Source organism: Gossypium hirsutum, chromosome D04 (assembly GCF_007990345.1).
Source record: "Gossypium hirsutum isolate 1008001.06 chromosome D04, Gossypium_hirsutum_v2.1, whole genome shotgun sequence".
Classification (NCBI taxonomy): domain Eukaryota; kingdom Viridiplantae; phylum Streptophyta; class Magnoliopsida; order Malvales; family Malvaceae; genus Gossypium; species Gossypium hirsutum.
In genome coordinates, this window is record NC_053440.1 from 36,676,886 (window position 1) to 36,689,754 (window position 12,869).

The window sequence follows — 12,869 nt, forward strand, 5'->3', positions numbered from 1 at the left end:
AGGGAAAATTGTCTTTTGGGCTAGCCTTATTTAAGTCTCTATAATCTACACACATTCGTACCTTCCCATCTTTCTTAGGGACAGGTACAATATTGGCTACCCACTCAGAATATTTGACCACTTGTAGGAATCCAGCATCGAATTGCTTTTGCACCTCCTCCTTTATTTTCAATACAACATCGGGCCTCATTCTTCCTAGTTTTTGCTGAACCGGCTTGCAATCTTCCTTTATAGGAAGATGGTGAACTACAATATCCGTATTTAAGCTAGGCATATCCTGATACGACCATGCGAAGACATCTTTGAACCCTCGAAGCAACTCAATGAGGTCTTGTTTTACTTCTTCAGCTATGCATGTGCCAATCTTCACCACCTTTCCCTCTTCCAGGATCACCGTCTCTATCGTCTCTTCGTGAGGTAGGATTTGTTTCCCTTCCTGCTCTACCATCCTCAACAAGTCCGGAGATAGGTTGCAATCTATGTTATCTTCAAAATCTTGAGATTCCTCTAAACACATATCTCGTTCAAAAGGGTTCTCTAAGTTCATAGTACGGTCACTCATGTCATCGATATCTTGGAACCTGTTATAAGTACCAAAGAATGTACAGGGAATGTATGAATTTAAGGATTCTTATTTAATATGGCCATGAATGAAAGAATGATTTGGAATATAAGCATTCAAGATGACCATTCTTACGAAAGAATGAAAAAAATTTAAAAGAATATATACTCAAAAAGAAAATACGAAGATATATTTCATTGAAGTCACAATGTTCAAATATAAGCCCATTTCAGTTCACAAATGGTTTTCATTTTTTCTAGGCTTAGAACAATTAGTATGTTTTGAATATTACTCTGTAAAAGCTCTAAAAACTTCAGGCATTTCTTCTGCAGTCCAATTGTTTAAAACACTCCCAAGTTCAAAGGGATAGATGCCTGATGTACTTCCTTCTTCAGATTCTCCTTCAAATATGGCATTGATGTTCAGGTTTCCTAACATTTCCACTGTGGTCTTCCTTCTTGGAGTCCTCAATCCAGAATACATGGTTCCTCCCGATACGAAGGTCCTAGATATGTGGGGGAAAGCCATAGGTTCCCAATCAACTTCTTCTCCGTCCAAACGCGCATTCCTCCTCTCTTGTCTTTTCTCTAACTCTTTCCTTCTTTGCTTAGCCTTTGGTTTAAATCCTAAACCAAAGCGATCCTGTTTGTCCTTCACCACTGGTGACTCTATTCTTCCTTGAAGGCATCTTTTCAGTCCTCTTCCAGGTACAGCTCCTTTCTCAATTGTCATTTGTAACCCCATCTTTGTGGCTCTAGACATACTGGGCATTGGGATCCTCTTTCCCTCAATAACAGAGGTTGCATTTACGAACTCTAAGGATCGAAAGGAACATTCGATCGCATCATCATCTGTTCCCAAATATGGTGCGTCACTGGTTACCGATGCAATGATGTCTTCCTCAGCATCGATCGTAATTAACCGGCCTTCTGTCACTAATTTCAACTTCTAGTGCAACGATGAAGGCACTGCCCTGCTGAATGAATCCATGGTCTCCCCAGCAAGCAATTATACGAAGGCTTGATATCCATCACTAAGAAATCCACTTCGTATGTATTCGGGCCAATCAAGAGGGGTATTTCTATTCTTCCCATCACCTTCCTTTCGGTACCATCAAATGCTCTCACTATATTCTGGCATGATTTCATGTGGGAACTATCCACAGGTAACCTATTTAAGGTAGATAGGGGTAAAACATTCAAGGCTGATCCATTATCAATTAGCACTCCCGCTAACGTATACTCCCCGCAGCGAGCAGTGATATGTAATGCTTTGGTGGCTCCTCTTCCCACCGGCGGTATTTCATCATCATTAAAGAAAATGAAATTGTCAGCACTGATATTGTTAACCAAACGGTCCAACTTATTCACTGAGATATCGCTAGCGACATAAGTTTCATTTAGCACCTTAATCAACGCATTACGATGTACCTCTGAACTTAGAAGTAATTCAAGCATCGAGATACGAGCCGGTTGCTTATGTAATTGTTCTACCACGCTATACTCGCTATGTTTTAAGAATTTTAGAAATTCTTTAGCCTCATTTTCAGTTAACGGCTGATTGACACGCGGCTCAATTTTGTCTGCTTTTGCTTTTCCCAATTCAACCGCTAAGGCTTTTCCTTTTCCAGATTCCACTCTTGCGTTTGCCGGATCATAGCGTTTTCCACTTCGTGTATAGAATCCTTCATCCTTTCCTGAAGCATTTACCAAGCTCTCTTCTCCTGGGATTGTTACATTGCAGTCGTAATTCCAAGGAACCTTTTTGCTATCCTTGTAGGGAAAGGATACAGGTTTTTGGATTATGACCTTTGGTGCTATTTGTATTCCAGATTCTCTGCTCATTGGTTTTGCAATAATCACTACCGGGTGATTAGCCTTTTGGGCTTTCCCCGTAGATCCTTCTTCTGCAGCATAAACCTCTCTTTCTTCTAGTCCCTTAATCTCTTCATAAAACTCCAACTCTTTGTTATCCATTAAGTTTTGCACCATGGTTCTGAACTCGGTGCATTCTTAGATGTCATGGCTTTCTTTTGCATGGAACTCACAAAATTTCCTTGCTCCTTCAGGCCTTTCTATTGAACCTTGCTTGATGAGACCTCTTTTCATCATTTGTTTCCAAACCCATTCAATGGGGGTCTTTATCTCTGTTATGTTGGCTTTGACTCTCCTTCCTCCATACTCAATTATCGCATTCACCCCTTTATTGTCATGATTAGGCAACATATTCTCTGCTACATTTGGTCCTGACGAGTCACCAATCTTTACGATCCCCAAATTGATAAGTTTTTCGAATGCAGTGCAGTTTTCAATTGAATGCCCCTTGGTCCCCGCGTCATACTCGCATTGGGCGTTTGCGTCATACCACTTAGGGTATGGGGGTTGCATTGGTTTCAGGTAATATGGAGATACCACATGTGCATCGAATAAGTTCTGGTACAATTCCCTATACGTCACTGGGATGGGTGTGAATTGAAGTCTCTCTATATTTGGCCTTGAATTAGATTCCTATTTCGAAGAACCTTGCCGATTAGCGGTTACTGCTCTGGCTTGTCCCACCGTGATTGTTTTAGAATGGTCCTTGTTAAACACGCTTGTATTGTTTATCTCGTGCTCCTTCTTCCTTGGAGCCGACCTTTTAGTACTTTCTCCTGCTTCTATCTTGCTGCATCTTATGGCATTCTCTATCATTTCTCCAGACATCACTATGTCTGAAAAGCTTTTAGTGGCACTGCCTAACATGTGGCCGAGAAATGGAGCCTTTAGAGTATTGATAAAAAGCATAGTTATCCCTTTCTCTAAAAGTGGTGGTTGAACTTGTGCAGCCACTTCTCTCTATCTCTGAGCATATTACCGGAAACTCTCATTAGGCTTCTTTTCCATGTTTTGCAATACAATTCGATCGGGCGCTATATCCATCATATGTCTATACTGCTTCATAAAGGCTTGCGCCAAATCCTTCCATGAATGAATGTTGGCCCGACTTAATTGGTTGTACCATCTAGCCGCTGACCCTATCAAACTGTCCTGGAAGCAATGAATCAGCAATGGGTCATTGTTGTTGTATCCCGTCATCCTCCTACAAAACATAGTGATATGGGCTTCGGGGCAACTGGTCCCGTTGTACTTTTCAAACTCCAGCATTTTAAATTTAGGAGGGAGCACCAGATCAGGTACCAGGCTCAAGTCTTTAGCGTCCATTCCTCGATGGTAATCGGCATTTTCCATGGCTTGAAACTTCTCTTCTAACCATTTACAATGATCTTCTAATTGTTTTGGCAGGTCTACTCTTGTCTTCTCTATTTCTACTGCGTCGTCAAGATCCGGAACTACAGGATTAATAAGATTATCCCTGGGATTAGAACCCGAGCCTGTTGGGAAGTTCATCGATGCTGGGGCACCAACTTGGTATTGGGATCTAATGGTGACAGGTACCCTCTGCGGGTACACCCCTGGTTGCGTCTGGACATTAGTTGGGGCGAAACCTGGAGGGTAGGCAGGGTCTTCGTGATCATCCCCAGAATTTATCGCGGGGCTCTTCCCCTTATCGTGCCCCCCAGCCGTTAACTATTTTAATTGATTCAATAATTCTCTTTGGGATGCTTCCATATCTTGCTGCAGTTTGGCTAGTTTTTCCTGCATCTGAGCTTGCATCTGTTCTTGCAATGGCTCTAATTTCTCTAGTCTTTGATCCATTTCTTTGGTTCTCCGGCGAGTACCGTAATGATATCTAGTTGACAGATTTTCGTTCATTTCCAGGGTAACTGTCATTAATTAGAGCTCTTATTATTATTATTTTTGAAACTTTAATGCATATGATAAAAATGCAATGCAGATGAACGAATGCAGAGAAAAGGCATTGATTCTAATTCAATTTCATTAGAAAAACTTGACTAGAAAACAAATTTCTTTACATAAAGTGGATTACGTATACGGCTTTGCCTTTATGCTCAAAGCCTTAACCCTCTTAAGGAGCCAAGCTAACTCTCGACCCCGACTTGACTCTGACTCATATTTCAAACTCAGTATATCAACCTGAACTACTAAAGTTTGCAGATGGTCAGCCACTTCCCGCACTTGAGTCACAGCTTCGCCCATAATGTAATCTCTATCTCTAATCTGACTTTGAAGATGATGGAGCTGCTCTTGGTACTCTTCATTACGTCTTTCAAGAAATTCTACTCGTAATTCAGAATTTCGCAATGCGTCTTCAAGTTCTTCTATCTTTTCCTTCAATTCTTCAATCTTGCTTAAACTTGCTCTCAGCTCGATCATAGAGTTACGACTACGGCACAAGTGAAGCGACCTTTCCAACTCAGCTATCTGGTTTTTTAATCTTGCTTCTTCATTTCGGCATTCTAACACATTTTCCTCCAAAGCACTTTCTCGAGCTCGGGCATCTTAAAATTTCTTTTCCCACTAAACAGCTTTGGCCTTTTCTTCCTTGATCTCCTGTCGCCATTGCTCTGATGTTTTACCTAAACCCGCAGTTCTAAGTGACAAACGCAGCTTCTTATAATCTGTTTTTAGACTATCTAAATCCTCTTCAGCCTTGTTCTTCCATTTCCTCAACTTTTCAGCTTCCACCTTGTGGATATCGACATCTAGTCCTAAATGCATCTTTTCCTCTTCTAGCTGTTCTATCTTCTTTTCCAATTCCAAACTTTGTTTTTCAAAGTCCTGTTTGATGATCTCTAATTTTGATGGAACTACTTGCAAATGCTCCTCTATGGATCGAACGCAATCTTCTCTTGGCCCGGGGATGTTATCATTAATCCTCTTACTTCGCCATCCCTGATATTCGGGGGTCGTCATTGCTCCCATAGTAAATCGTTTCATCCGATGAGTCTGCCTCCAAGCATTGGTCATCTCTCGGATCTTCTTCTTGTAACCATCATCTTTATACGAAAACTCGCACTGAGCTAGTCCTTGGGTGGTAGGTACGAACTGTCTTGATCCATATTGTTTCAGTACCATCAATGGCGCATAGCCAACAGCTCCCCAAATCCCAAGCAAAGGGACCCAGTCGAAATTCCCACATCGATACAAGATCTCATCGGGCACCACCCAATGAGCTTTCCATTCAACATCTTCATCTTTGAGATTTTGAAGCATCGCTATCCATCTTTCCACGGTAATGTTGTCACATCTCGGCATGGCTGCTAATTCTTTCAATGGAGAACAATTCTTGGAGAATACTCGGTAAGAAACTTTATCTACTTTCTAGAAGTGACTGTGGAACCATACTAACAAGAGCTGTGCACATCCAATGAATCTTCCCTCCCCCGCGCTTCGGCACATACTTAAATATCTAAATGTCTCGGCCAAAATTGCTGGAACAGGTGTGACCCTCTTGTCCAGTCGATCAAACAAATCAGTAACTACCTTGTCTATATACCCCAACGCTCTAGGGAAAATCATCAGCCCGTAAATGCTCAAAGCAAAAACATCGACTTTTTTCTTCGTATCAGGGTGAGCTAAAATCAAATCACGCAGACTTCTCCAGGGAATACACTTGTTTTCCCCTTTTTGTTTGACCCGTGCTGAGACCCAATGCTCACTCATTCCCAAGATGTTCACTAGCTACTTCACAAAAGTCGGGACATTGACGGCTTTAGAATAGACTTTATCTGCCTGAAACCTTGGGCAACGTAGTAAGGCTGTATATTTCTCTATGGTAGGCACCAAGTCTATCTCCCCAAAAGTAAAGCAGCTATAAGCGGGATTCCAAAATTGGGCCAGAGCTCGAAACGAATGCTCGTCTACTTTAATATCAAGCAAATAAGGCAAGTCACCATAATTAGAGTAAAACAATTGCTTGACTTCATCGTCCCACTGGGCTCATATTTCTTTCAACTCCTGGAAATTATTCTGAGTTACATTGATATAAGTGAAGTCCGATAACTCTGACGTGTACCCTTCCGTCAAGCTGTCTCTTTTCTCGAGTTGTGTTTTTTCTGACCATATTCGGACAACCGCGTTATCTTCCACTTTATCAAGAAATTCACTTTCCATGATTAGCTTTCTATCTAGTAACCGAATGTGAATCAACGCCTTTTATAATGAAATGCCATGCATGCCATGCAATCAAACAAAACACAATAAGTTAGTATAAAAAATCAAATACAAGCAATAAATAATAAAGCACCTATTTAGGTGTCTACCAGGGGTTTGAAGTGGTTTTACCTAGGGTGGGTTCCTAAGGTCTTCTATATGCGGTTTGGCTCTAGAGATAAGGTACCCGAACCAGCAGATTCCTCGATCTTCACCCATTATAGGCTCATACAGACCGAGTTCGGCTCAGGGGAATACATTTCCCTATGGCTGCATGGAGATGAAAATCTCTCGAAGACATAGGTACGGATGTATCCCGAAAGCGATCCACTATCCTGCACGGAGGTGAAAACCTCACGAAGGACTAGCTTCTCACTCCCACTTAGAGGGTGTGACCAAGGGTCATGCAATGCAATGCAATGCAAAAGAAACCAAAATTTAAACAAACAGAGCAATTATAAACCCTTACAATGAAGAATGAAATGTAATGAAAGGATCGTAAATTTAAACCAAATTTTCAATTTTCGACAAAAAGTCAAAAAGCAATCAACTCGTGGCTTGACTCACTTGTTTTGAAAAAAAAAAGTCCCCAGTGGAGTCGCCAAGCTGTTGACACCATTTTTTGGATGGAAAAACGGGGTCGACTTGGGTTTTGAAAAATGAAACGGGAGTCACCACCAATCCTTTTTTTATGAGGTGTGATTGGATCACCTCGAAAAGTGGTTGTTTTTAATAAACAGTTTTAATTTTATTAAAACAACGATTTTGGTCCACGAAATTTAGAAAAACGGGTTCGGGAGTCGATTACGTACGAGGAAGGATTAGCACCCTCGTAACGCCCAGAAATTGGTACCTAGTTGATTAGTCAATGTCTTAATGTCGAAAATTAGAAAATTTAAAAATTTAAAATACGATCCTTTGCCTTAAAATGACTTGTATAAAATAGGTTGCTTATATTAAAAAACTCCTACGATAAAAATTAAAAGAAGGATATTCAATTATTCGAGTCAGATGAGGAAATCGCAACCCAATACGTTAGGGCACCATTTCTCAACATTCCGAACATTGAATATTGCCTTGGTTGTTTTTAAGAAAATCCTCATCTCGAAAAAACAACGTGTCACATCCAATGCGTTAGGACACGACATATTGAATTCCCAATAATGAGCTTTTATTTATTTATTTTTAAAAAAGTAACCTCGATTATTTAGATTCAACAAAAAAAATCGGAACCCAATACGTTAGGGTTCGATTCTCTCGAAGATCCAAAATATCGAATATTACTTATTTTTAAAATTTTTTATTTTTTGATGAATTCGAATAAAAATAGAACCAAAATAATGATAATGATGACAAGGTAAATGAGATAATACAAGCACAACTAAAATGAGAAACAAGTAAAATACGTAATAAACAAATCAAAGATACACGAAATAATAAATGAATAAAAAATCTAAAACATTCCATAAAAATAATAAACACTTCAATAAATGAATAAATAAATATCAAATATAACAATGATAACAATACGAATTATAAAAATGAAGTATTTATGTATGTGCATCTATATATTTAAATTATAAATTATATGAATGTATATACATATATATATAAAAACAAATATGCATATCTATGTATATATATAAATTATAAAGCATAAAAAACATAAGTATGTACATATGTGTAAAAACGTATGTTAATGTATATATATAACAAATTATGAAAAATGGTATAAATGAATAAATAAAATGCAATAATAATAATGATAATAATAATAATAATAATAATAATAATAAATTCAATAATAAATAAAATGACAGGATTAAACTGAAAACAAAACAAAATACCAGGGGAGAAATCAAAATAAAATAAGGCCAAAGATCGATTTGCGATGCGCGCAGAAGAAGGGGGATCGATTGAGCAATTTTCCCTAACCTTATGCGCAGCGCTCCACACAGGACTAAATCGAAACGCATAAAAAGCAAACGGCCAAATTTAAAATTTTGAATGGGACCAATTCGCGCCATATTGCATAAACGGAGGGACCGGATGTGCAAATAGTCCCTCCGAACCAGAACGCGTGGATCCTAGCCCCATTCGGGCCGGGTTTTTGGGTCTTATAAAAATAAAAAGAAAGAAAAAAAACTAAATCATTCATCATTTAAAAATAAACAGAGACACCCTCTGGTTCTCTCTCCCTGTCTCAGCCCTTAAACCCAGGCCATCGTCTCCGCCTCCATGGCCAGTGGCCGGAGTTACGCGAGAGCGGTCCCTTTGCCTTCCCCTTTTGCGGCGTCCCCGAAGGCTAAGCCTTCTCAACCATGAGACCAAAAAAAGGATGGAACGCCCCTTTTGCTCGACTTCGACGACGACGAAGACGGGCTCCGATGCCGGCCTCTGAGGTAAACAGGTATTCCTCCTTTCCCTTTTTGTTTTGTTTTAAAAAATGTAGAAAAGAAAACAGCAAAAAGAAGAAAATAAATAAGAAAAACGTAAGAATAGAGAAGAAAATAGATTAAGTTCAACCTTTAAATTTTTTGATCTGCTCTTTTTTTGCCTTCAAAATGTTGTAAAAAAATGTACAGAGATATTGTTTGGCTTTTATAGCCAATTTTCATTGTATTTTTTTGTTGTATTCTATTGCTTTGCACTATCTGTTGCGTGCTCCGGCTTTTTTCTGTCATTTTGCAGGTGTTGATGAAGCTAGGCACGGTGGGTGGCGATGGGACAGGGCGAACGGCAGAGGGATGGGTGCGGCGCTAGGTTTGGCTAGGGTTTCATTTTTCTGAAACCTTAGTTAGATTTTTGGTGGGAATTGGGCTCCGAATTTGGGCCTCGGGTTTGGGTTGTAATTGGGCTAGTTTTAGGTTAGTTATTGTTTTATTTGTTGGGCCCAGATTTGGGCAAAATTGGGTTGTACATGGCCCACTCGGCCAAAATTAGCTTTGGCCACATGATCCATTTTTAAAGTAACCTGTGCTAGTTAATTATTCATATATGTTTTCACTGTTCACTTGAGTCGCTGTTACTAAATTATTTATATCTTAAGTCACTGTTCCTAAATTATTTATATCTTGAGCTACAGAATTCCACATTAACATCCTCTTGATTTCTACAAAACTAGACTAAAATACCTTTCTACCATAAAAATTTCAGAATTTTTGGTTTATCCAATAAGTACAGTAAGATCTTCAAACTTACCCCTGTTCTGCTGTCTAACAGCTTCCACCTTTCTTTGTTAAAAATTAATTATCTCTTAGCAAAAAAATTTGATGATGTTACCATTTGTTTCTATTGAAAACAGACTCTTTAATAATTTAAACATGAAAACTTTAACCCCTAATTATTTTTCTCCAATTTTTATGATTTTCCAAAGTTAGAATAGGGGAACCCAAATTCATTCTGACCTTGTCTCATAAAATTTACTATACCTCACGATTTACAATTCCATTACTTAGTTCGTTTCTTCTATGAGAAACTAGACTCAATAAGCTTTAATTCCATATTTTTTTCATCCTTATATTCGATTTCCACGATTTATGGCGATTTTTCAAAGTTAGTTTACTACTGTTGTTTAAAAAGCAAACAATTTCGGCTGTTTGCCGAATCCCTTTTTTTTGGCGTTTCGGGTACACACCTGGTTTTGTTTGATGCTAAAATAGTCATTGACCACTCCAAAACCTATAATCAAGATACTAAAATCAATTTAATGGATTTACAAGCGAATTGACAAAAAAGAACGAACAAAAACCCAACTTACCACCAACGATAACCCTCCGTTTAACTATTGTTAATACGAGAACACTGAATTCACCAGTCCGAGCCTACCCCTACGCCCAAATCACAGAGAAAAACATTACCACTTCAGTCGCTCAAATATTCATGACAAAAACAAAGAGAAACACTTACCGAAACTAAGCGAGCACTAACCGCGTGTGAAAACGAAGGAAAATAAATGGATTAGGGAATAACCAAGAAGAAGAAAAAGAAGAGAAAGATGGAAAAACTTAGAGAATTTCGGCAAGAGAAGAGGGAGAAGAATAGATGACAAAGCTTTTTTCGAAAAGAGAGTAAAAATTTGGTTATAGGAAAAAAATAAAATAAAATCCAATAACCCCCCAAATCCCTTAATCTTCTCCTCTAATTCTCATTACATATCCACTACTCAAAATCCCCCTATTACACAACTCTATCTCGAAATCTGAGCAAAACAATAATACCCTTGCCTGTATAGGGATTCAAACACAAGACCTCCACCATAATAACACACCATTTAACCACTAGACCAGCAGGCCCATTCTGATATAATTTACCCAACAATCAAATAAAAGCCTACTAAACAAGAGTAAGACCTAATTCATTCAAAATACCAAAATTTTCCCAAGTCCTGGCTTGAACTTGGGACCTCCCAAACACACCCAGAACATATAACCACTAAAGAAGACATATTTTTTGTGTCATATTTTCACAATAACGAAAATAGAAATTTTTGGGCGTTACAACTCTACCCCCTAAAATAAAATTTTGTCCTCGAAACTTTACCTGATCAGAATAGATGAGGATATTACTAACGCATCGCATCCTCAGGCTCCCACGTGGCCTCCTCAGTGCTATGATTGCGCCACAGAACCTTCACAAGGGAATAGATTTTTTCCAAAGGACCTTTATATCACGCTCTAGAATCTGAATCGGCGCCTCCTCAAAGGTTAAGTCTGGTCTAACCTCAATCTCTTCAATAGAAACAACATGCGTGGGATCAGAGCGGTAGTGCCTAAACATCGAGACGTGAAAACATCATGAATGCAGTCTAACTCCGGAGGTAACTCTAACTGATAAGCGACAGGTCCCACATGTTTCAAAATGCGGTAAGGTCCAATAAACAGAGGGCTCAGCTTGCCCTTGCGACCGAACCTCAGAACCTTTTTCCATGGCGAGACCTTGAGAAAAACTAAGTCCCCCACAAATACTCGATCTCACGCCTCTTCAAATCTGCATATGATATCTGCTTATTAGAAGCCGCTTTCAAATGATCCCGAATCAATCTAACCTTATCCTCTGTCTCAAGGACCAACTTAGGACCTAGAACACGTTGCTCGCCCAACTCAGTCCAACATAAAATAGTACGACACTTACGTCCGTATAGTGCCTCGCAAGGTGCCATCAAGATGCTAGACTGGAAGCTATTATTGTAGGCAAACTTCGCTAACTACAAGTACTCCTCCTAACTGCATCAGAAACCAATAACACAACTTCTCAACATGTCCTCTATTATCTAAATCACCCTCTCCGACTGACCATCGGAAAGCAGTACTGATGTCTAATCTTGAACCTAAAGCCTCATGAAGCTTCTTTTAGAATTGAGATGTGAAACGAGGATCCCGATTGGAAATGATCGAGATAGGTACCCCATGCAGTCTCACTATTTCTGATATGTAGAGCTTAGCTAATTTTTGAAGAGAAAAGTTGGTCCTTACTGGGATGAAGTGAGAAGACTTGGTCAATCGATCCACGATGATCCAGACATAATTCTTCTTAGTGGATGTTAAAGGTAACCCATTAACGAAATCCATGGTTACGTGCTCTCATTTCGAAAGAGGAATCTTAACCGACTGTAGCAAACCCGAAGGTAACTGATGCTCATCCTTAACCTATTGGCAAGTCAAATAGCAAATAACAAAGTCGGTAACCTCACGCTTCAACCCTCGCCACCAGTACAATTCCTAAAGATCTTGGTATATCTTGTTTCCGTCAGGATGCATAATATAGGGACTACCATGCGCCTCTCTCAGAATCGACTGCCTTAAATCCTCATCATTCGGTACACAAATCTGACCGCAAAAATGAAGTACCACATTACTTTTTATCCCAAAATCAGTAGTGCCACCATTCTCAACCTGACAAAAACGCAACCTGAGAGACTTATCCCCTAACTGTTTACCTCGAATTTGATGAATCCATGTCAGTTTAACTTGAAGTTCTGCCAGCAGACTTCCATCGTCGAATAGGCTAAGTCGAGCGAACATCACTCTCAGATCGATCATTACCCTACCGCTCAACGCATCAGCCACCATATTGGCCTTATCATGGTGGTACTCAATGGTGAAGTCATAGTCTTTAAGTAGCTCAATCCATTTGCGCTGCATAAGATTAAGTTCCTTTTGAGTGAGGAGATACTTGAGGCTCTTATGATCAGTGTAGATGATACACTTCTCACCATACAAATAATGCCTCCAGATTTTCAGTGCGAATACCAC